Raw genomic sequence first — 24335 nt, forward strand, 5'->3', positions numbered from 1 at the left:
GACTCTGCTCTGGAAGAAGTAAGTGATGTCATAGGGGGGTTGACCGGCAGCTGCAGTCATCGTGGGACCTTGCCGCAACTCCCTGCGTCTGCTGGTCCACCCCCTCTGATGTCACTTACTTCTTCCGAAGCAGAGTCAGCAGATACAGTCATCGGGGGACCTTGCTGGTTTGGAGGGAGAGAAAGGGAGTCAGAGTGGTATGGAAGGGTGGTGGAGGGAGAGAAAGGGGGCAGATTCTGATGTAATTGGTGTCCAGGGAAAGGGGAGAGAAACAAAGGGAAAGGATACTGGATGGAATTGGTTTGGAGGGAAAGAATGGGGGCAGATGCTGATGGAGGTGGGGGGAAGGGAGAAGAGAGAGTGAAATGCCAGACCATGGGGGTGTGGGAGAGGGAAGGGAAGAAGAGGAGAGAGATGCCAGACCATTGGAGGAGGGGAGAGAAGAAGATGGATGCCCGACCAATAGGGGTGAAGGGAGAGATGGAAGGGGCAAAGAAGGAGAGAAGATGCCATATAGAAAGGGCAGAGAGAGGGTAGACAGTGGATGAAAGGAAGAGTGACAAGAAGATGAGGAAAGAAGGAACCAGAGAAGAAAAGGTAGAAAAAAAATTCTATTTATTTATTTTTTTGCTTTAGGGGAGATGCATCGCTTTTTCTGTGGTGTTGCATTGTATGCAGAGTCCAGCTTCTTGGTGGTTCAATTTTGTCAACAAAACTGGAAAGGAAGAACAAATAAGGTAAACTTCACTTAAATATATAAACTTTCAACCTGAGAGGTGCTCAGAACCTTGAAAAACAAGGTGGAATAAATGCTAATGGGGACATGCCCCTATAGACATTTCAGTGTTCTATCATTGCATCCTCTCCCGTGTTAGAAAGAATAAAGTGAACCAATTTTTCCAAAAATTGAGTTAATGTCCCAAAACAATCATGTGAACAAAATAATAACTTCAGCGTTTTTTCAAAAATGTGAACTTAGCTTGCATGGGTGCTTTAGGAAGCTGTCTCACTCCAGCGGGCTCTAACGTGTTTCGCCGCAAGGCTTCTTCAGAGAGCCGCCAAACAAGCTGGAACTGAGTGAAAACTTCTTCCTGCCAATGCAAGAGAGTGCTTTCGATGATACATTGTTTTAAAAGAAAACTATACAGATAAACACTCACTGAACTTTACATCGCTGCCGGTGGTACCTTCCTCTTCACCCATGATTACATCACTTCCTGATAGAGAAACTTCTTCCTAAACTCCCACTATATGTACAGATACACCTGTCAATCTTAGTGGAGGAACGCCCACCATTCCACTTCTTTATTCAAACCTGCCGGGCTGACAGTCTGCCAATGGAAAATCCAGGCTTGTTCATGTTTCCATAGTAATGCTTGTTTATTCCCGCCCCTATAGAGAGTAGGGGCTTCCAATACAACAAACTTTAAATCTTCAAGGGAGTGAGACAGCGCTTGCCAATGTTGTGTAAGGGGAGCTCCCAAATCCCCTCGTCGGATTTTACTGAGGTGTTCCGTGATTCGAACCCGGATAGTCCGGGTGGTATGTCCAATATACAACAATTGGCACGGGCATATGATCATGTACACTACTCCCTCAGTACTACAATTCGTGTGATGTTTGAGATCATATGACTTATGTAAGACTGGATGAGACACCCGCTGGGTTTCCATGACATGTGGGCAAACACTGCACCTCCCACATTTAAAATGCCCCTTAGGTGTAGCTGAAAATTGAGGATACATTTGTTGGTTCACCTGTATAAACTGGGAAGATGTGATCCGGTCCCTTAAGTTCTTGCCTCTGGAGTATGCAAAAATAGGAAACTGTTCCAATGGCTCATGCACCTGTAAAATATGCCAGTAAGACTTGATGATTTTTTTGATATCAAATGCTCTATAGGAATATGGCAAGGTGCATACCATCCTAGGCTCATTGGAATCTCTAGAGGAAAGGAGTAGATGATCCCGTTGCGCATACAGGGCTCTTTTAAAGGCTCTTTTGATGACCCGAGAGGGGTATCCCTTCTCTTCAAACCGCCGCCACATCTCCACTGAACGGGATTTATATTCTTCCACAGTGCTGCACAGACGTCTCAAACGTAAAAATTGGCCCACCGGAAGGTTGACACGCAAGTGCCTAGGATGGTAGCTGTCAAACCTCAAAAGGTTGTTTCTATCTGTGTCCTTACAAAATATGGTTGTGTTGAAATGGCCCTGATCCAGATGAATGAGAATGTCCAAAAAAGCAATGGTTGAACGTGACTCAGATACTGTAAATTGCAAATTCAAATCACAAGAATTTAACCAGTACACAAAGTCATGCAAGCGCTCTTCCGTGCTGGTTCATATTACAAAAATATCGTCAATGTATCATTTCCATGTATAAATAAACTGAAAAAATGACGAGGTATATACATGTTGTTCCTCAAAATCGCTCACAAAAAGGCCCGCCACTGAGGGTGCCATAGTCGCACCCATGGCGGTGCCCTTGATCTGTAAAAAGAAGTCCATATCAAACTGAAAATAGTTTTTTTCCAAAGCTATGCTCGCTATGTTAACCAAAAATTCAAGTCTCGCTGAGGGTAAGCTTAAAGTGCTGAGATGTTTTCGAATAACCACAATAGCAGCTGCTTGGGGAATGTTTGTATATAAAGCCGTGATATCCAAAGTGGCCAACATGGCTCCTTGGGGCACCGAATTGCACTCCTGCAAAAATTTGAGCATGTCAGTTGAATCTCTTACATACGATTTAGCTGTGGGAACCAAGTGCTTAAGATAAGAATCCACAAATTGTGATAATGGTTCCAAAACTGAACCTATGCCAGAAACAATCGGGCGACCTGGAGGATTAGATGCGTTTTTGTGTATTTTAGGAACAAAATATATTACTGGTATAACAGGATGGTCTTGACGTAAGAACCGAAATTCTCTTTCTGTAATAATTCCACTCTCCAAGGCTTGTAATAACACATGTTGAATACCTGCCATAATTTCCATGGTGGGGTCACTCAATAAAGGTTCATAAAAATTTGTATCATCCAACTGGCGTCTAGCTTCACTCACATAAGCTTCAGTGTTCATCACCACTATGCCTCCACCCTTGTCTGCTGAACGTATCACTATATTGGTATCTTGAGCCAACTCCCGAATAGTTTGAAAATGGGTAGCAGAAATGTTACGTTGTATACAAGCGGGTCTACTTTCCAAGGTGTTAATATCACGATCCACCAGATTATAAAAAACTTGTAAATGGGGGTCCAATGCCCCTGGAGGATTCCAAGTAGATGGTCTGTGGAGTTCATGCGGATCCCGTATTGGTTGTTCTTGGTCTTGAAAAAATAAAGCTAGATTACATTTTCTGACCAGCTTGTATAGACTTATTCTGGTGTCTAAAGGATTATAATTTGTAAAAGGAACATAGGACAACCCCTTAGGACAAGATAGATACCTCCCTATCAGACAAGGGTCTATGAGATAAATTGAAAACATTAGTACTCACTGTCATGATCTCTGGGGACGTCTCCCCTTGGTGGTCTGCGTTCCTCCTCGTCGAGTAGTTCAATTTTGTCTACATGTTTCTATTTTATCCCCCCTTTTGCAAAACTGTAGAGCATTTTTTAGCGCCAGCCATGGTGGTAACAGCTCTGATGCTTAGAATTCTATGAGCATCTGAGCTGTTACCACCGTGGCTAAAAACTGCACTACAGTTTTGTAAAAGGGGGAGGGATTAGATTTTGATTACATATTCCATACTAGGCAAAGGTGTTTTCTGTGATCTGTGTGTTCGAAAGACATGGTTTTCTGATAGGATTGACTATGCAGGATTTATCTGCACTAGTCTGGCTTGTTTAGTTTTACAATGCTGTATTGATGTTGTACTGCTCACTGCAGTATGTAAGATGCTGTCTTTTCCTAGATACACTCTTGTGTAACGTGTGAATTGTTACTACAAATCATGTTTTTCATACAGATAGGGGGGGTGTCAAAAAATGATGGGCCCCCGGGTGTCACATATGCTAGGTACACCACTGGGTGTGAATAAACATGTGGATAAAGGTGAGCCGGTTAACGTAGTGTATCTAGATTTTCTGAACGTTTTTGATAAAGTTCCTCATGAGAGGCTGCTGAGAAAATTAAAGAGACATGGGATAGATGGCAAAGTTCAGTTGTGTATTAGGAACTGATTATCGGATAGAAAACAGAGCGTAGGGTTAAATGGCCATTTTTCTAAATGGAGGAGAGTAAACTGTGGAGTGGCGCAGGGATCTGTACTGGGACCGGAGTGATTTAACTTATTTATAAATGGTCTGGAAATTGGAACGAAGAGTGAGGTGATTAAATTTGCAGATGACACTACTCTGTTCAAAATTGTTAAAACTAATGCAGATTGTGAAAAATTGCAGGCAGACCTTAGGAAATTGGAAGACTGAGTGTTCAAGTGGCAGATGAAATTTAATGTGGACAAATGCAAAGTGATGCACATTGAGAAAAATAACCCAAATCACAGTTACCGGATGCTAGGGTCCACCTTGGGGGGTTAGCACCCAAGAAAAGGGTCTGGGTGTCATCGTAAACAATACCATGAAACCATCCGCCCAATGTGTGGCAGCAGCCAAAAAGCAAACAGGATGCTAGGAATTATTATAAAAGGGGTTGTTAACAAGACTAAGAATGTTATAATGCCCCTGTATCGTTCCATGGTGCGACCTCATCTGGAGTATTGCGTTTAATTCTGGTCTCCTTATCTCAAGAAAGATATAGTGGCACTAGAAAAGGTTCAAAGAAGAGCGACCAAGATGATAAAGGGGATGGAACTTCTCTTGTATGAGGAAAGACTAAAAAGGTTAGGGCTCTTCAGCATGGAAAAGAGACGGCTGAGGGGAGATATGATTGAAGTCTACAAAATCCTGAGTGGAGTAGAACCGGTACAAGTGGATCGATTTTCACTCTGTCAAAAATTACAAAGATTAGGGAACACTCAATGAAGTTACAGGGAAATACTTTTAAACCCAATAGGAGGAAATATTTTTTCATTCAGAGATAGTTAAGCTCTGGAACGCATTGTCAGAGGTTGTGGTAAGAGCGGATAGTGTAGCTGGTTTTAAGAAAGGTTTGGACAATTTTCTGGAGGAAAAGTCCATAGTCCATTATTGAGAAAGACACGGAGGAAGCCACTGCTTGCTCTCGATCAGTAGCATGGAATATTGCTACTCCTTGGGTTTTGGCCAGGTACTATGGACTTGGATTGGTCACCATGAGAATGGGTACTGGGCTTGATGGACCATTAGTCTGATCCAGTAAGCCTATTCTTATGTTCTCATATTCTTATGCTGTGAACTTCACAAAAAGGGTGCCACATAAATATCTCACCAGAACTCCCTTACAGGATATGGTGAACCTCACAAAATACACTATACCCACCTGCCTACAACCCCAATAGCCCTTATGGATGCAAGTGGCACCAACATGGCAGTACAGTAGGGTATGGGTGGCTCACATTTTCCACCATGAATGTAGTGGTTAGAGTGGCTTATGAACCTGGGTTCGCCTATCTATAGTTCACTAGCCCACCCCCCTACTTAAGACACCTGTATGCAGCTCTACTAGGCTTTCCTATATCAGGTGCTGATGTTCCGGAGACAGGTATGTACATTTTTATTCTGATATTTGTGGCAGTGTGAGGGGGTCTGTGATCACTGGGGGAGTGTGTGTGGGTCTTTACGTTGTCTTTGCAGGGGTTATCTGGTCATTTTGGATACCTTTTTGGCACTCATACCTCCTTTTACATCGTGTAACTCACAACATATAAGTTTCATCCAGGAAATCTCGTGATACATTCAACTGTCCTTGCAGGACAACTAAGTCTAGGTTGGCCCACAGCCTGTCCAAATACTACCCTAACCACTCCTCCAGATATGCCTCTTTTAGCTCTGGGCATACAGCGGCATTCAGAGGCCTAAAAAGTCTCTAGAAACACCCAGAAAGTCAGTTTGATTATTGGTACTTGGATGACCTGTCTTTTAGGTTGTACAAGTGCCAACCTGGGCAGATTTTTAGACGTGTTTATGTTTCGATTACGAGTCCCATAGTTTTTAATCGCTTTATCCACCTCTAGTTTAACAAGCTGCTCACAAACATATGCCTCTGAAAATTTTTAGAGGTCTACCACACTTCCCTTCCTATTTATGTTTGCCCTCTGAGGCCCTACTTCCAGCCCATCATCTGTGAACATATAGCAGAAATATTTATTAAGCATTTCTGCCTTATCCTTATCAGCTTCTACATATTCCTCCTCGAGTCTCACAATCGGGGTGGATTTGATTTAAATCACGATTTAAATAACTAGTCAGAAAGACTTGTTTTAAATCACGATTTTCTTATTGTATTCACTGCCCGTTCCAAAAAAAGTCTTGGGGAAACCATGGAAACAGGATACTGGGCTTGATAGATCTTCAGTCTGTCCCATTATGGCAATTCTTATGTTCTTAATCTGAATGTTGCTAATTAGTAACAGAAAATGGGCAAAGCTTATTTCTGGAATAAGCAACATGAACTCTGTTTTACTCTTTTGGGATCTTGACAGGTACTAGAATCTAGGCTGACCACTGTTGGAAACAGGATACTGAGCTTGATGGACCTTTGGTCTGTTTGGTATGGCAATGCTTATGTTCTTATGTAATATTTAAAACCATTCATGTGTGTAGATAATGATTTATCAGAGCAAAATAGCTTGGTTGGAAATTATCCTCCTTAGAGGAGCTATGAATGCATATGGTCATTCACAGTATATGTATTTTTAGGCACAATTAAGAGATGTTTTTTGTGGGAGTGTTTAGGTCAATGTAGTGGAAGAACACATGTAGATTTGATTTTTTTTTTTTTTTTTTTAAAATACGTATGCTATTTTGCCATCTTGACTGTCACTCACATAGATAACCAGTCCAAAGTACATTGATGCGTTGAGTGTGGGGATTGTACCATACAGGATTGATGACAAATCATCACTGCTTTATACTAGACTCTGAATGCAACTGGCAATCAGTGTAATTGTTGAAGGTAAGGTGTGATGTGAGCATATTTCGACGTTCCCGTTATCAATCTAGCCGCTGCATCTTGCACCACTTGCAAGGCCCTGCACCTCGTCTTGTTCAATACGTTAGATATTACAACTGGTGATGATACTACTGGAAGTATATTATGAGGTTGTTCATTTCTGTCATGGAAATTGGTCAATCACTCACATAAAATACTTGAAGCACTTTGGTAAAATAGGAACTTTTTATTAAACCAGTTTTCACAGCAACATTGCTCTCCACCCTTCTTCTGTAATACTCTTCTTTTACTTCAAAGTTCATTCTCACAGTGCCACCTAGCAGTGACCCTTTATATCTAATATCTTGGCAAAATTCTGTTGATGAGAATGACAGCCTTGCATCTTGATTCCTATATCTAATCCACTCCATTTGTCTTAGGATCTAGGGGGTAAATTTAAAAAAAAAGTATAATTTACATGGTAACATTTTGTATATTCCACTTTATGCAAATTTTCAAAGAAATCTACTCCCTTTTTTCTCTTTGAAAAGGAACCAGTAAAAATGTGCAAGCCCCATTCCTGCAAGCTCTGTCCTCATCTGCACAAGCCTCAAACACTTTAAAATCATAAGGGTTCAAGGCTTGTGCGGTTAAGGCAGAGCTTACAGGAATGGAGAAGGGACAGGGACAGCGAGAAAACTTGCGGGGATGGGACAATTGAGTTTCCTGCATTGACGGGGAAACATTTGTCCCCGTGTCATTCTCTCCAGAGAGTGTTAGATAAATTTCAGTACCTCTTTCAAGTACTAAACCTGAAGGAAGACTTCTACAAGCACATGAAACTATTCTGTTTCTCAATGTGAGTTTGACGTTGAGCAGGTTGTGTCACATTGCTAATCATTCATTGATTCATGCGTCCAACCAACAAGAGGTCAATATGTCTGCAATATTTTATGCCACTCTCTTCTAGTATCAATGCTGATAGTAGCAACTGAATTAAAATATTCTCCTGTTGTCACTATTTCACTTCTAATGTGATAAAGCAGTGGATGAGTCAATGCTGATGAGACACGAGGTAGAAAGTTAAACTTTAATCCCAGATGGTCTACAGCAGCGTTATCATGATTTAGACCTATGTAAATGTTTGATAACAGTTGGCCAACAAATAAGCTAAATTGAGGCGACGTGACTTGTATGTTGTAGATAGCATGGTGTTGTGAAAGCGTCTACTATATGCGATAATTTGGAAAGTACAATAATTTTCACAGAAGTGAAACACTGATTGTCGAAGTCACATATAGAGCAAGTCAGGAAATAGTGTGCAGGCATTCTACTACAACTCTGCCACAATTTCTAAGCTGTGCAGCAGTCCGCCACCAACATTCTTGCCGGTGGTGGTGCTGTTTCAAAATACACTTTCAATAGCAAGGGGCAGGGAAATGTTACAGAACTCCAGAAGACGTGCCTGTCTTTAGTGATGGAAAACACAATATTGAAGCATCACTTTCTCATTGGCAGGAATGTGGTTGGAGGGCTCCCACACAACTTAAAGGGAACATTGACAGTACCCATGATCTGTAAGTTTTGCTATTTCTTTTAGAGTTCCTGCTTGCCACTCACACTAGATATAGGGGTTGACATTCAGTCAGAATGGTAAGCAGCTTGTAAGCTGCTCATACTGTAGCTGCAGGCTGAGTTAACCCCAGATATCAGGGGCACATCCTGTTTCCAGCATTGAATATCTGGGCTATTACCTGAAAGCTAACTGTATATCAGCCACTATTCAGATCAGTACACAGCTTAGCAGGTCCTAACTTATCTGTTCTCTTAATCAGTTAGCAAACTGAATATCTTTGCTAAACAATTAAGTGCTGGCTCAACCCATGCTCCATCCCTGGGCTTAGCTGATTAGTGCTTTGGCGGTCAGAGACAATATTCAGTGGAACTATTCTGTTAAGTACCACTGAATTTCCAGGAGGTGAGTCTTTTTCAATCATAAGGAAGCTCTGGAATGAGGAGACATAGGATAAAGGTGAAACAGGATAGACTCAAGCAACCTGAGGAAATATTTCTTCACAGAAAGAGTGGTGAATTTGTGAAATGGCTTTCTGGTGGAGGTGGTGGAGACAAAAACTGTATCTGAATTCAAGAAAGCTTAGGACAAGTACATAGAATCTCTAAGAGAAAAGAAGGGATTGTAGTGAGTAAATCGCATGGTATGGTATGGTCTTTGGAGGTAAGGAGTGGCCTAGTGGTAGGGCTGCTGCTTTAGTGCCCTCAGGTTGTGGTATCAAATTACAGTGCTGTTCCTTGTAACACTGGGCAAGTCATGCAATCCTCCATTGCCCCAGATAAAAAATACGTACCTGTATATATGAATGTGTAATCACAAAAAAGCAGTATACAAGTCCTTTTCCCCTTCCCTTTTATCTGTCTTCATTTTCTCTGTTTCTATTGTTACATTAGGGGGTACCCTAGGGCACAAGTCCCATTTCATGCGTGAGCGGGTCCTGAAGGAGTCTCACTTGGGTATGGCTTAGTACTGAGAGGGAGTTGCAATCTTTCTGTTATTCCTACTCCCTCCCCCAGAACTAGCCCGGTCTACATGGAAGTCTCATAAAGCTTTCACATGTGGTCTCGACAGCCATTTTGAAACTCTATTAGTGGTAGTTCCAGTGGTGGTGGGAGCAGGAAATACTGTGGATCTTTCCTTCCCCTGAAGAGATCTAAGAAGATAGTTCGTGGGATTATTTAGAATGCTATATAAAGTGGAAAACTGGCTCTAAGTAAGGTGGGATGCATAATTAATAATAATAATAATAATAATAATTTATTGTTTATATACCGCCAAAGCCAAGGTAGTTCGAGGCGGTTTACAATAAAAAAGAGCTGGACATACAGCGAAAAAAAACCCAATGAAGTCTTTGAGGACATGAATGTTTGTACAGAGTAAGGTAACATTGTAGGGGCGGGTTTACAATAAGAGTAAGTCGAGGCGATTTACAATAGGAAGAGCAGGTCTTATAATGTGGAGTAAGCAGTGAAGGCTTTGGGAGTTCTTGGTCAATAGGAAGTAGATTGAGGTGATTTACAAAGAAGGGTAGGTAATACAGTGTGGGATAAGCAGTGAAGACTTTAGGAATTCTTGGTCAATTAAATTGGCAGAGCGTCCTGAGAACCCTTGAAAATGCCACATGAGTGGCAAAACGGGCCACGTTGGGCTTGTCAGCAACTCTGCATTTCTAAGATAAGTAATTTCTGGCTGATAATAAAAATATTTATGATTTAATAAATCAGTAAGCAATAAGTTAATAAAAGTAGTAGTAGGAGGAGGTCAGAGGATCAGTGATGGAAACTATGAACCATTGAAACTTGGTATTGGGTGTAATTCCTTAGCTAAGTTGGTTTCTGAGACCCCCCTTATCCTCCATTCTCTTGACAGCAACCTGTAGTGGGATTTTCATGTTGATCTTTCCTGTCCCTAAAGAGGCCATGAGATCACCAGGTTTTTAAAGGTACGTCCAGAGAGGGTGGCCTGTTGCCCATCGGTTCCCATTTCCGCGACAATAACACAGAATGGTTTACCGGTACCATGGAAATACCAAGTGGTCCTCGGACACAGTCCATGACCATGGTAATGTTTACCGTGCCATTTTCTATTCCACAGCAGTAGTTGCTCTAGGCCTTCCACCCCTTTTCCAGGTTCAGCTTGCCAGTGCCTTTCTCTTTTTTTTTTGCACAGCACTGCACAAGGTGGTTTCGCCCTTCCCCATCTCTGCATGCAACATGTGCTACATTTAGGCTCTCAGACTACTGAAGCGCTTCCCTTGGGTTGCAAAATACTGCACAAGGAAGTTTTTCCCTTCCTAGGATTACCATATTTGTGATGTCCAAAAAGAGGATACCTGATTCTGCCCCAGCCCCTCCTTGAGCCTGCCACCCAACAGTCTTGCTCCCACCTTCCCCACCTTGACCCCCCACCTAACACCAGTCTTGCCCCTGCCCTGTCCCAGCTTTCACACATTTCCTAGTCCCCCTTCCCATCTTCTTAAGTTCAATTATTTTGTTGAAATTTAGTAAATAAACGTACAAAAAAGATAACAAACACATATTGCATGGTACAAAAATTGTACAAGTTTACAAAAATGAAAAAAGAATATTAAAATTCCTCTTCAATATAAAGCCTGTAGCAAAATGATCAGTGCTTCTCTTTCCTTCGCTCCAACCCTTCCTCCCCCAATGTTTTTCTTTCTCTCTCTCCCAACAACACCCCTCCCCTACGGCTTCTTCTCTCTCTCCCCCCCCCCCCCCCACCTTTCTCCAATCCTCCTCCCATGGGACAGTGCTTCTCTCTCTGGAGCAACTTCCTGTTCCCACATAAGCAGGACACTCCAGAGAGGCGGCTTCTGGGGCAAGATGACAGGAGCAGGCTCACCTCACTGTTGCAGAGAAAACCCAGACAAGGGTGAAAGCTATCCGGACACTAAAAAGAGGACATGTGGTAACTCTGTCCCTTACCCTCTTTGCATTCAGCATAAAGTGCTCTTATTTCTTAGCACTACTATAATCCTTCACTATGTGAATAAACCTAGTTTCACATAATCCATGCCTAAGCTATACTTCTGCCTGTTCTTTTTCACTGGGATTCCAGCCTGGACCTTCTTTTAGGCTCTCTTTCTGGGCTGCAATAATCCTTTAACCTTTTCCAGAAGCTTTCCTTTCCCAGCCCCCACTTTCAAGGCTACAACAATCCTTTAAACCAGGGGTGTCCAACCTTTTGGCTTCCCTGGGCCGCATTGGCTGAAAAAAATGTTTCTGGGGCCGCGCAAACACTGCAGCAAGACAGAGGAGGGAGCCATCAAGACGGTAAACACCCGGAGGCAGCAGAGGAAAACACTGCATCACCCTCGACCGGGGCCACAAAAAATATTTCATGGGGCCACATGTGGCCCTCGGGCCGCAGGTTGGACACCCCTTCTTTAAACTTTCATAAGGCTTTTCTCTCTCAGCCTCTCTTTATCTTTCTGGTTGACTCATTGCTTAAGGGTGATGTGTTCTCTTTTTTTGATTTCACAAATATGGTAATCCTAGTTAGTGCACACTAATGTAGATACGCTATTTAGCCCAGAAATGCCCACTTTCTGCATCCTGATATGCCACCTGAAAAGAAAATATTTTTGTGCATGGACACATTTAGCAGTTATCAGAAGATGCCCGAGTGCATACTTTATTATGCAATTTAAGCTGCATTATAATGCATTAGCGCCAAATACAGCTTAGTAATAAAGTACCTTAGACTGTGATATTCAATGCTGAATCCTATCCAGCCACCCACACTCAATAGCCACTGCCTTGTCTTTGGCAGTGTCTAGGAATTATACAGGTATGCTCAATATTTATGCTGTATTTGTATAACTAATCCGACACAGGACTGCCTGTGGTCCTATATGCCTATGGTTACCAGATTTTCCTGAAAGGAAAATCCGGACCCGTGGACACGCCCCCAGTTCAGCCCCATTCTGCCTATATCATGCCCCATTCCATACCCCAGACGGCAACCACGCATGCGAAGCAATGACATCACAGTGCGTGTGACATCACCGTGTTGCATCCAAGCATGCTCGGATGCCCCTTCCCGACACGATTTTTACAGAAAGCTTTTCAAAACCCAGACAGAGTGCCGGGTGTTGATAAGCCGTCCAGACCTCCGGACATGTCCTCAAAAAGGAGGACATGTCCGGCGAAATCCGGACGTCTGGTAACCCTTTATATGCTCAGTTAGCTTTGCGAGCAAGAATCACCAGTGCTTGCATAATTCTTGGCTTTTCTTGACTCCATCCTCGGACTGTTCCAGCACTATTTGGCAAATGCCATGATGATCACACTGGATTATCAGTGGCCCTGGGTAGTCAAATACCGCTGAAAATCTAGGCATGGTCCATCACCTTGATTTAACTGAGCAGGAGCCTCTTCTGCCCAATCCAATCGTTAGGAATATCGACCCCCAAACTTTATTTTTAGTTTGCTAAATTCTGTTTTATTGTTTCTTAGTCATACATGTATCTTCCAACGGTGCTGACTGACAAGCACACAGCATGTGAATGTTTGGATCGTGAAACTGATCCACATCATAATCATTGTTCTGGATTTTCTTTGATTAATGAGTTGCTACACAGAACAAGTTCTGGCATAGAGAGAAATACTGTATCAGTATGAGGTAATTCTTTCCCCCTGCAAACCAATATTCTCCTCTCTTGCTTAAGAGCCTTGATTTACATTATTGACTCATCCAGTATATATTTTTTCAGGATCTTTAATGCTGGAATACATTTCTATGCTTGTAAGGAAAAATGGAATGGTAAATCTCAATAAACAAACATATAGGATTCTGTCTGTTAAAAGTATTAGAGAATGAAGACTTATACTAACAAGTTTATCTATCTACCTACCTACCTATCTATCTTTTTTTTACATGTGTGTAAAATGAGATAACAACATGCCCAACTAATCACAGTAAGCTCTTGTAGTGTGGCCTGAGGAACCATGACTTAAAGAGTCACTGTTCAGTACTAGAAGCAATGCAGCCTGACACATATCAGGAATTCTTTCCTGGAAATGAGTTCAAGCATGGCTTATTATAAACCCTGCACCATAATATATGGGATTTAAAATAAACCCAGACAGAGTGTGTAAGGTTACAGCAACGTGCTGAAAGGCAAAATGAAACATCTGTGGCCTACTGAGACATATTTCAAATAACATTTCTATTCAACACTATTCATCACATTAAGGAGATGCTTTAGGCACCTTTTACACATGTAAAAAAGTCAATGAAACTTGCAAATAACCATATATGTATCAGTGGAGAGATGCACTGGGAAGGGGAAGGCCCGCTATTGTGAAGAGGTGGGCCTGGTGGCCAGAGGGAGTAGGCATCCCTCTGACCCGCTGTACTACAAAAGGTCTGGGGAGCTTGAGGTTTTATGGGGTGCCAGGGTGGAAGGTTCAGGTCTGGGGGGGGTACTGGGGTGGGGGTTCAAGGCTGGGGAATCATAGATTGGGGGGGGGGGGTCATGAGTTTGGGGGGCTGCTGGCAGGAGGGATTAGGTTCCTTCAGGAGGGGTTCCATCAGGAGGAATTGGGCACCCCTCCTGCCTGGGACAGTGTCGGGTGGGGGCTTTGGGTTGGCAGCAGGAGGAATTGGGCATCCCTCCTGCCGTGGATGGTGTCGGGTGGGGGCTTTGGGTTGGAAGCATGATGGTCATCTCTCTTGCTGTGGACAGTGTCGGGGGGGGGGGGTCCTGGGGTGGTGACAGGAGAGATTGGGCATCCCTCCTGCCAGCCAACTTGCGGTAGGGTTTGGAGGTTCCCTGTAACGGTTGCTCAGCTGATTGCAGCAGGGAGATTTAAAATAATAGGTCAGCATTTTGTTGGTGTACATTTCAGGTGCCTATCGCATCCCTAGGGAGATGCCTAGGGCTGCTTAAACTCAACCAAGGCCACTTCCAGGCAAAACCACATCCATGCCCAAGTGTTCCTTGGGTCACCTGCACCCACGACAGATACCTATAGTGTAGGCTGTATGCCTATGGGGTTTTTTTTTGTTTTTTTTTTAAAAAGTAAACATACGTCCCAATTGGCTGGTTAGACAGTGGTAGGACACCTACTGCTGCCTACAATCGGGATGCTGTTTATAGAATTTGTCCCTTTGTGTGTAAGTTTTCCGCCTTGACTCAATTTGTGTGGCATAGTCTATTTTCACAATAAAGCCACCAAAATTTTTTTTAAAAGGTGTGCATAGTTGCTAGGCAGGTGTGCTTCCTTTCTGATCCATGTGCACATGCTCATGCACACGGCTTAGAGGGAACACTGGCTACTATAGCCTCTGCTGTATTTCAAGAACCAATTATATATTTCCAGATATTATGTGGGCATCTATTGTCTGAATTTTAGCCTGCCCACAGAATATATTACCTCAGTCACACAGAAAACATAGACAGACCCTTATCAAATACAGAATAAGGGATCACAAATTAGAAATAGAGATATAATGACAAAAATTGAACTGGGAGCCCCAAGAAGTCAAACTAGGCATGTACCACCACTAAGAGAGAAATAAAACCAGAAATGCATTTCCTTTTATAATGAACATAATACAAATACTCCATGATGTGCATTTCCTAAACTAACATACACCCCCTTTACAAAACCACGAAAGCGGTTTTTAGCACAGGCTGGCGCGCTGAATGCTCTGCACTGCTCCCGACGCTCTGGGTTTACAGCAGCACTGAAAAGGCCTAAGCTGTTTTTAGATACATTTAAAACCCGTTTTGATCATCGACACTTGGCCGACCTGTCTTTTAGATCAGTGTTTTTCAACCTTTTTACACCCGTGGACGGGCAGAAATAAAAGAATTATTTTGTGGACCGGCAAACTACTAAGACCGAAATAAAAAAACCACATTTCCGCCCCGTCTCCACAAGCTCGGTCCCCACAAACCATCTGATCCCATCCGCACAAGCCTCAGTTATGATTTTATCTTGAACGTATTTTATTAAAGTATAAAAAGAAACAATATTCTGTACAATTGCCATTTTATAAATATAAATATACAGAGCAAGGACCAACAAAACCCCTGTCTCCCCTCCCCTTCACATATATCCCCTCTACTATCAAGAAAACTGAACAAGCCAAATTATTACAGAATGCTACACAGAAATATCATGCTAACAGAATACTGCAGTCACACATGACAGGAATAGTGTTAGGGGAGTGCCCTCTGGTCAGAGAGAGCCCTAAGCCAGCTGGAAGCTAAAGAAGCACTGCCTGGGCTTTGCAGTCCCCAGTTATGTCTCTAGCAGGATATATATTTCAAATCTGATATATTCTAATGACAAAATAGAATAAAATTATTTTTTTCTACCTTTTGTGGTCTCTGCTTTCATCTTCTTTTCACTCTTTTCTTTCCAGCATCTGCCCTGTCTCTTCAATCCAACATCTGTCCGTTCCATCCACTGTCTGCCCTCTCCCCCTTCCATATGTATCTGACTTCTTTCTATTCCCCTCTCCCCTTTCCATCCAGCCTGTGCCTCCTCTCTCCTTTTTATATCATTCATTCCAGCTTCACTGCTTTCTTCATTTTTATCTCTCCTACACCAGATCTAGCATCTTTATCCCTCTCTCATTTCTCTGCTGACCCCCTTTCCAGCATCAATCTCTCTCTACTTTCTCATTCCTCTTTCTCTCCCCTTTCTCTCATCTGATCTCTCCATTCCACCCTGACCCCTGACCCCCTTCCCCTCCTGTAATCTCCCTGCCAGCTGTTTCCTTCCTTTTTTCCTTCTTCCTTCCCTCCTCCCCCCTATCCAACATTAACTCTCTTCCCATCCCTTTCCCTCCTCCCCACCCAGTAGCATCTCTCCTTCTACCTCCCTCCAGGTCCAGTAGCAGCTCTCCCTTTAACCAGCAGCTTCCCAGCCTCCAACAGTGGCTTCCTCTCCTTCCAGCAGCTCTCAGTACTTGCCTGCAGCAGTGATTTCCTTAGGCAGCCTTGGGTCCATTGCCGCATCTGAGGAAAGGGGAAGGTGCCGAAGTGAATCACTGCCCTGGTAAGTATGAGAGCTGCTGGGAGGGGAGACAGCCACTGTCAAAGGCTCCCCATGATCTTGCTCCTGCATGCCCTGCACATTCGCGCCCCCCCCCCCAAGCCGGCAAAAACAGTGTTACACCCCAGGCCCTGCCGCCCAAGATGAACCGGAGGCCCCTACCCGCCGCATTTTGCACGTGGGCAGACTCTCAGCACAAACGCTGCTGATGGCCCCAATCCACACGCTGACCCCCCTGGCGCATGCTGACCATCTCCCTTCTACCTGCACCTTCCCTGCGGCCCTCTTCGGCGACTCGGCAGGGGCAGCGATCAAGACAGGATGCCGATGTTGGACATTCCCTCTCTGAGTCTCGCCTATTTTGTTTCAACTTTCTGTTTCCGCATAGGCGAGACTCACAGAGGGAATGCCCAACGTCGGCAGCCTGTCTTGATCGCCTGAGGCTGGGAGGAACATCAGATTTCTGCCAACACCACCAGGGCAGGAAATTTAACGGCGTCGATCTCACCGGCCGTGTGCGGACCGGCAGGAATTTTCTGCGGACTGGCATCGGTCCACGGACCGGCGGTTGAAGAACAGTGTTTTAGATCATCCAAGTACCGATTTAGGCGAGTTTTGAGATGTATTTATTTTATGATTATGAGCCCCATAATATAGAGTTTACAGGTTACAGTTTGCCACAATTACAGAACAAGGTTTTTCAATACAAGTTTTAGTCTAACTACCAATATACATAATATACAGTTTACAAGATAAATTTGACATAGTTACAGTGCAAGATTTATCAATATAAGTTTTTAATCCTATGTGACACATACTGAAGATCTAGTATATCATTAATACATTCCTCCCTCCGTATTCGCGGGAGTTAGGGGCAGAGCCGGCCCGCGAATATGGAAAATTCGCAAATAACTTTTGGGCAGACTCTAACCCACCCTCGCTTCCCTCCTGTGTCCTGGACCTTACCTGGTGGTCTAGCGGTGACACAGGGCAGGAGCAATTTTCCTACACTCATGCCTGTGCAGAGCCGTCATTGAAAATGGCTGCCATGAGTTCCCGTTTTAGTCCCTTCTCCTCCCATGAGTCCAGCATTTTTATTTTTCTTCCCTCCCTTCCCCTCCTCACAGTTCCAGCAATTTTCTCTTTCTTCTTTTCTACCTCCCCCTCTCTCTCTCCAACCCCCCTCCTCTCTGCCTTAAATTGTTCTTCAAAGAGGTTCCCCGGCAGTGGCAGTAACTTACAGTTGTTGTTTTCATCCTGCTTGGAGCCTCTCTTCTGTCCCAGGCTGCCCCTGCATAAATAGGAAATTACATCAGAAGGGGGTGGATCACAGCAGAAGAGAGGCTTCCAGAAGACTTCAAATAGGAGCTATGAATTATTGCCACTGCCAGGGAACCTCCTTGGAAAACACAGTTTAATGTAGCCCAGAGTAGGGAGGAGAGTGGGAGATAAAACCAAATAAATAAATATAGTGGTTCACAGAGGGAGAGGCACTGGGCCCCCTGCCATTCTGGGCCCTCAGACAGTGCTTGTTTCCCATACTGTTAGTCTGCCCCTGCCTACTGCACACCAATGCTTTGATTTCACAGGCCAAAAAAAAAAAAGTTCTTGGTGCCTTGGGTTTTTGACCTGTTCCTGGGGTTATTTGGGGCACTGATTCAGAAAATTGCTTTGGATAGACTTCATCAGCTCTAGTTTCTTAGTTATGGTTGAATTTATTGATTTTTTTACCACTGTTTAAAAAATGTCTTCTGCAGAATTGGGATGTCATAACAAGCTTTCTTTTTTGAATAGGAAATTTATGTATTTAAATTACCCACATTTTTTTTGTTTATAATGACCTTTGTTTCACAACTATTCATCTGCTTCCTTTGCTATAATGCACACTGACATAAAAAGGTAAAGCTCAAATGATAAAATCGCCTTTGGTCTGTTATATTACATAATTATGTGCAAAAAATTAGATGGTAAACATGGTTTCCTTAGACTACATAAATTTGTATTTCAAAGGTTTCTCAACCTGATCTGTTTAAAACAGTTGCACATAGATTTAAATTCTAACGGGTTTTTCAACTTTGTCTTCTGTTACCTGGTTTGTGTTTTTGCATACAAGTTAGCAGATATAGTGAGAGTGTTTACATATTTACAACTGTAGTTTTACATCCAAAAAACTAGATTGTAAAAGGTAACAACTGTATAGGAGGTGTGTGTATATTCCCACTCATATCATTTCATTTTTGCAGAACAAACACCATAGAGGTTATGGCTACTTCAAAACAGAGCTGCTTGAATCATCCCAACGTATTTTGCTATATTTATGGGGAGTGCACACTGAAAGCTACTACTATTTATTATTTCTATAGCGCTGAAAGGCGTATGTAGCGCTGTAGATTTTAACTTACAATAGACAGTCCCTGCTCAGAAGAGCTTACAATCTAATTTTGACAGGACATTTCAGGGTTGGGGAGGTTATAGTAGGTATAGGTATCTGATAGCACAGGGTTGGGGAGATTATAGTGGGTATAGGTATCTGACAGCAGTGAGGGGGAGTTAAGAGTTGAAAGCAGTTTCAAAAAAGTGGGCCTTTAGCTTGGATTTGAACACTGCCAGGGACGGAGCACAACAGTAGGAAACCTATTTCTAAGTTTGTAAAAAGAGCATATGTATGTTATTTTGGTAACAAGCTTGGAGATCAAGATAAGCCATGGGCTCCTCATATTCCCCCTCCTTTATAAAGGCGCGCTAGTATTTTTTTGTGCCGGCCGCCGTGAAAACAGCTCCGATGTTCATAGAATTCCTATGAGTGTCCAAGCTGTTGCCGCTGCAGCCGGCGCTAAAAACGTTAACGCACCTTTGTAAAGGAGGGGGATTGTATGCAAAACTTATATGAAGCATCTGTGCCAGTGAACAAATGGAAAGAGAAGCTGTCTGAAATTTGGAGTACCAATGGTTTGGAGGGAACAAGAAAAACACTTCAATGACTCTTATTTTTGTATTGTTAATATCATAGGCATCAATCGAAATCATGATACGTGGTCTTATCCTGATCTACCTTCAGCCAGAAGACCTGTTCTGCACTCAGATCTTGTACCCACTCTACATTTCCGTGAACTACTACAGCTCTCAGAGGATGAGTCTTGCATGCCTGATATCATACAAGGTAAAGAAAGTGAGGGCAGTGACAGTGATTCCCAAACAACTTCACATAGTGAACATTTTGACCAGAATGATTTGAGTGATCTGATCAAGGATTTAAATCTTTGCAGGGGGTCTTCTGAACTGCTTGCCTACAGACTAAAGGAAAATAATGTACTTCAGCCTAGAACGAAAATTACATTTTATTGAAGGAGAGAAAAGGACTTGCTGCCATTCTTTACCGAAGACAACAACTTAGTATTAGGCAATGACATCGGAAACCTTCTGAAGAAAATGGGTCTTTCAGAATATAACCCAAGTGAGTGGCATCTTTTCATCAACAATTCAAAACGTAGTTTGACATGTGTTCTTTTAAATAATGGCAACAAATTTGGCTCTATTTCAATCAGTCATGCCACCAGGATGAAAGAAGAATACAAGGCCATCTCTTTAGTCTTGGAAAAGATAAATTAACAACAACATCAATGGGTGATTTGTATAGACTTGAAGATGGTTAATTTTCTTCTTGCAAGCACAATAGTAACAAGTTCACTAATGATAGAACAACAAACCAAATGAACTTGTGATACACTTGACTGCGACAATCAAAGTGAACTTTTTTTTGTGTATGAAACCCTAAGATCCTGCACTGTTCAATAATGTCATTGAAACAGCTAATGGCAGGTGTACAGTATTTCTTTCATTGGGTTTTCATACAGATTTTTGTTTTCTGTGCGGCTATGAAATATAATAACCAAACAAATAAATAAATGAATAACTAGCGACACTTATCTTTATCAAGTCGCTGTGTTTGTGGCAATAATGCCTAGCCTGTGAACCAAAAATGGCCCGACGGGACCCGTTTCGCCGATTAAGGCTTCTTCGGGGGTCAAGAAGTTCAGGCTGTAGAAAAGATTAAGAACATACACTATTACATTCTGCTCTGAAATTGACAGCCAAGTGAAACAAATTTTAAATTATATATCGGTACTCACTGTGAACAGCTTGACTTGCAGTTAGCAAATCAAAAAAATGGCGCTGGCAAACTGCTGAATTTGTGCATGCTCTTAATAGCCATCAATGAACAGAAAGCTAAATTAGACACCGATTTGATTCAGTTTAAAAGCACATTGTCAACCGAGGAGTTTAACTCCCAATATAAAAATCTCAACGAAAATATGTCCAAATTCAAGGAATCTATCAAGAAGAACAAATTACGTAAATTTAAAAGGGACGAACAAGATTATATTAACTGCAGAATTTATCCGTGGATGTTCAAGAAAGATTCCCAGAAAAATGACGAAGCTTCAGAAGACGGTAGTTCTGACGGATCATCCACCTCTATAAATACCAGTAGCAGTTCAGGTTCCTCTTCTTTTTTATCCAAAGGTCAGGCCAACAGGAGAGGTCGGGGCAGAGGCCGAAGAGGAACACCACGAAGCAGACCAAACACCAGGTCACAGACACGTCAGAGTCAGTGGTAATTAATTTGTCAAATAAAATATTAGTCGAGAATGCATTATCACTATTGACCCACGGTCTCTCTTTTGTTCCTACTACCAACTTCAACTAATTTCAGTTTAACATCGATTTGGAGAAACTCCTCAGGAAGTTACAAATTAAAGTTTTTTCCAATAATACTGTTGCAATCCCCGATAAAACGATAGTTAACCCTCCGTCCACTTGGTTTCCACCTATTCCAATGGACCCTATCATTAGTGCCTTCAAGCAGTACAAAGAGACATAAAACAATGGTCTGATAAGAACACACGATATCAATCAAATTTAAATATTAAAGAAAAACAGGCTTTAGTTGACATCAAAAATGATTCTTCAATTGTCATCAAGAAGGCTGATAAAGGGGGTGCTATAGTTGTAATGAATAAGGTAGATTACTCCAATGAAATATATCGACAATTAAACGATAATGAAGTCTATGAGAAGTTGGTTTTGAATCCTACCAAACGTCTCCAACGAAGAATACTTTTGGAAACAAATAAAGGTCTCGAAGATGGATTCTTAACACATAAAGACCATAAATTCTTGAACAGAAAAGCTCCAATAGTTCCAGTATTGTATGTGTTACCCAAAATCCACAAGAGTATCACCAATCCCCCCGGAAGACCGATAATGTCTTCTCGGGGGTCTCTCTTAGAACCTCTTTCGATTTTTGTAGACCATTTTCTAAAAGGGGAAATCATGAAGATGGCGTCGTACATTAAAGAATGGCCTCTGAGGGAATATATGGTGGTTGGAGGACAAAATGTAATCAATGAACCTTAGGTAGCATGAGATAGAATCATACTGCCACCACTACATATAAAGCTATGTCTGATGAAACAATTTGTAAAGGCTTTGAATAAAGACTGTTCGTGCTTTGAATACAAAGCACATATGATACCTAGATTTACCATGGGAAAACTAAAGGCAGAAATTTTTGATGGTCCATAGATTAGCCAACTTATAAACGACCCCCATTTCATAGCATCAATGAATGAAATCGAATCATGTGCCTGATCTTCATTTGTTCTTGTTGTGAAAAACTTTCTTGGCAACAAGAAGACAGACAATGACATACAATTAGTACAAAATATGCTATTTCATTTCAACAGGCTTGGCTGTAACATGAGTGCTAAAGTCCATTATCTGCACAGTCACTTAGATCGCTTTCCAGAGAATCTTGGTGCCTTAAGCGAAGAGCAAGTTGAAAGATTTTACCAAGACATAAAAACAATGGAAGCCAGATACCAATGGCAGACTATTGTTAGAATCTTATGCTGCAGGATTATCCTGGCAGATCCCACTCTTGGAAGTCTTACAAAAGGAGCTTCTTGAGTGTCGAATGACTGGAAAGCTTGTATCATAAACTTGTGCTTTTGGTATGATATAAGTAGATTTTCATGTTGTATACATTTCTTTTAATTTTAATATGTTTCCTTCATGCTTAAAAGATATTAATTTAAACACTACATTAAAATATCCTGATTTTTTAATGAGTGAGCAGAGTGAAGAGTGGTATATGCTATAGTGTATGTTCTGTATCTCAAAAACTAGAGCTGATAGGAGAAAACTGGTGCCATTTTTGGAATCAGCAGTCCAAATATACCCAGACACAGGTCTAATATTTGAGGCACCAAAATGAGTGTTGGCCAGTGTTATTCCTTTGAACGGCCTGGGAGCAGAGTTAAGGTGGTATGGTGACCTAGCCGGTTAGCAGCAGACCAGCCAAGTTTCCCAAACTTCCGCCAATGAACTACGATGTCCCGCTGAGTGGCCCTTTTGTGCAACAGCAACAAGAAACACCTTCAGAAATTTTCATCTCCTGCTGCTAATCCCACAGAAGCAAATTACATTTTATGAAGGCATTTCCTGCTGCCACAGGACGGGGAGGCCACTTCTTTTACCTCTGGCTACCAATCGGCTATGCCAAGGATGGAGCAATGGGCAAGGCAAAGCAGAGCAATGGGTTTGGTGGGACAGGGCAGGCTAGGGGAGAACCCTGAATCTTCTGCTGAGTGGACTGGTCCATTTGGCAGCTCTACAGCAACGATAATCAATCTGCTAATTGGCTAGGTAACTGAATAAAGATAGGGCAGCCAAAATGTCTGTCCTAACTTTATGCGATGAGATTAATTGGGCACTGGTCTAAATATTGGCTGGTGTCCTGATAGTGACATATTTGTTCCAGTGCCCCGCCCCATTTTCCTATCCTCCTTACCACTCCTGGAACAGCATACTCCCCCTTAACATCATCCTTCCTACCCCATGAAGAACACATCAGGAGGCTCAAACCCTGCTACCCCAATAAGCTCCTCTCCGCCTATCTTTGCTGGTCCCTGGTAGTCTATGGAGAAACAGGCAGGAGCAATGTCCTATATGTTCTCTTAGGCTTCCGCGGCTGGCATCATGATTAGTGTAGTTGTCTGGGTTTTGCCGCATCTGGCCCACTCACTCCTGCCCAGTGCTAGCCATTCTTGAAAATGGCTACTGCAACCTCTAGCAGCAACCTCGCAGTACTTAAGGTACTATGGTACTTTAAGTAATTTGAGGCTGCCACCAGAAATCATAGCAGCCCTTTTCAAGAGTTAGTGGGCATCGTTCCTGTCGGTTTCCCCTTAGACTACCAGGGACCAGCAAAAGTAGGCCCGGGGAAGCCTAAGTGGGTCATGCCTCCTGGTATTTTCTTCAGGGGGGGAGGATCGGAAAGGAGGGGATACTGCAGGCTCGGGGATGGGAGCAGGATGTTAAGGGGGGGGTTTGTTGTTCTGGGGGTAGGAGATTTGAAAAGTAGAATCAGGACATGGATAGATAATCTTATGTGGGTCCTGGATGAATATCAGCCAGGACCTACATAAGCCTCAAAGTCTAGCGCATAAATAGTTGGACCAAGAAATGACCCAGTTATGAATATCTGGGGTTAACTCTATTCATGGTGGTCAGCATTTACAAAAATGATAACTGCTACAGGCTGAATACCAGCCAGAGTACGTGTATATTGGTTTGTATCCTGGTAGTAAGCTACTGTAAAAAGCCGAACTATCTGTTGGCCCAGTACCAGGC

The 24335-nt window shown here is 42.6% G+C and overlaps 1 long non-coding RNA gene across 1 annotated transcript; it reads left to right on the forward strand.

The window, feature by feature from the left end:
- Window positions 1-662: 662 nt before the first annotated feature.
- Window positions 663-22573, forward strand: LOC117352629. The gene is made up of 3 exons (XR_004537740.1): window positions 663-737; window positions 19651-19800; window positions 19907-22573. It is a non-coding gene; the product is annotated as an uncharacterized LOC117352629 (long non-coding RNA).
- The last annotated feature ends 1762 nt before the right edge of the window (window positions 22574-24335 follow it).

This window comes from Geotrypetes seraphini, chromosome 1 (assembly GCF_902459505.1).
Source record: "Geotrypetes seraphini chromosome 1, aGeoSer1.1, whole genome shotgun sequence".
NCBI classification, from domain to species: Eukaryota; Metazoa; Chordata; class Amphibia; order Gymnophiona; family Dermophiidae; genus Geotrypetes; species Geotrypetes seraphini.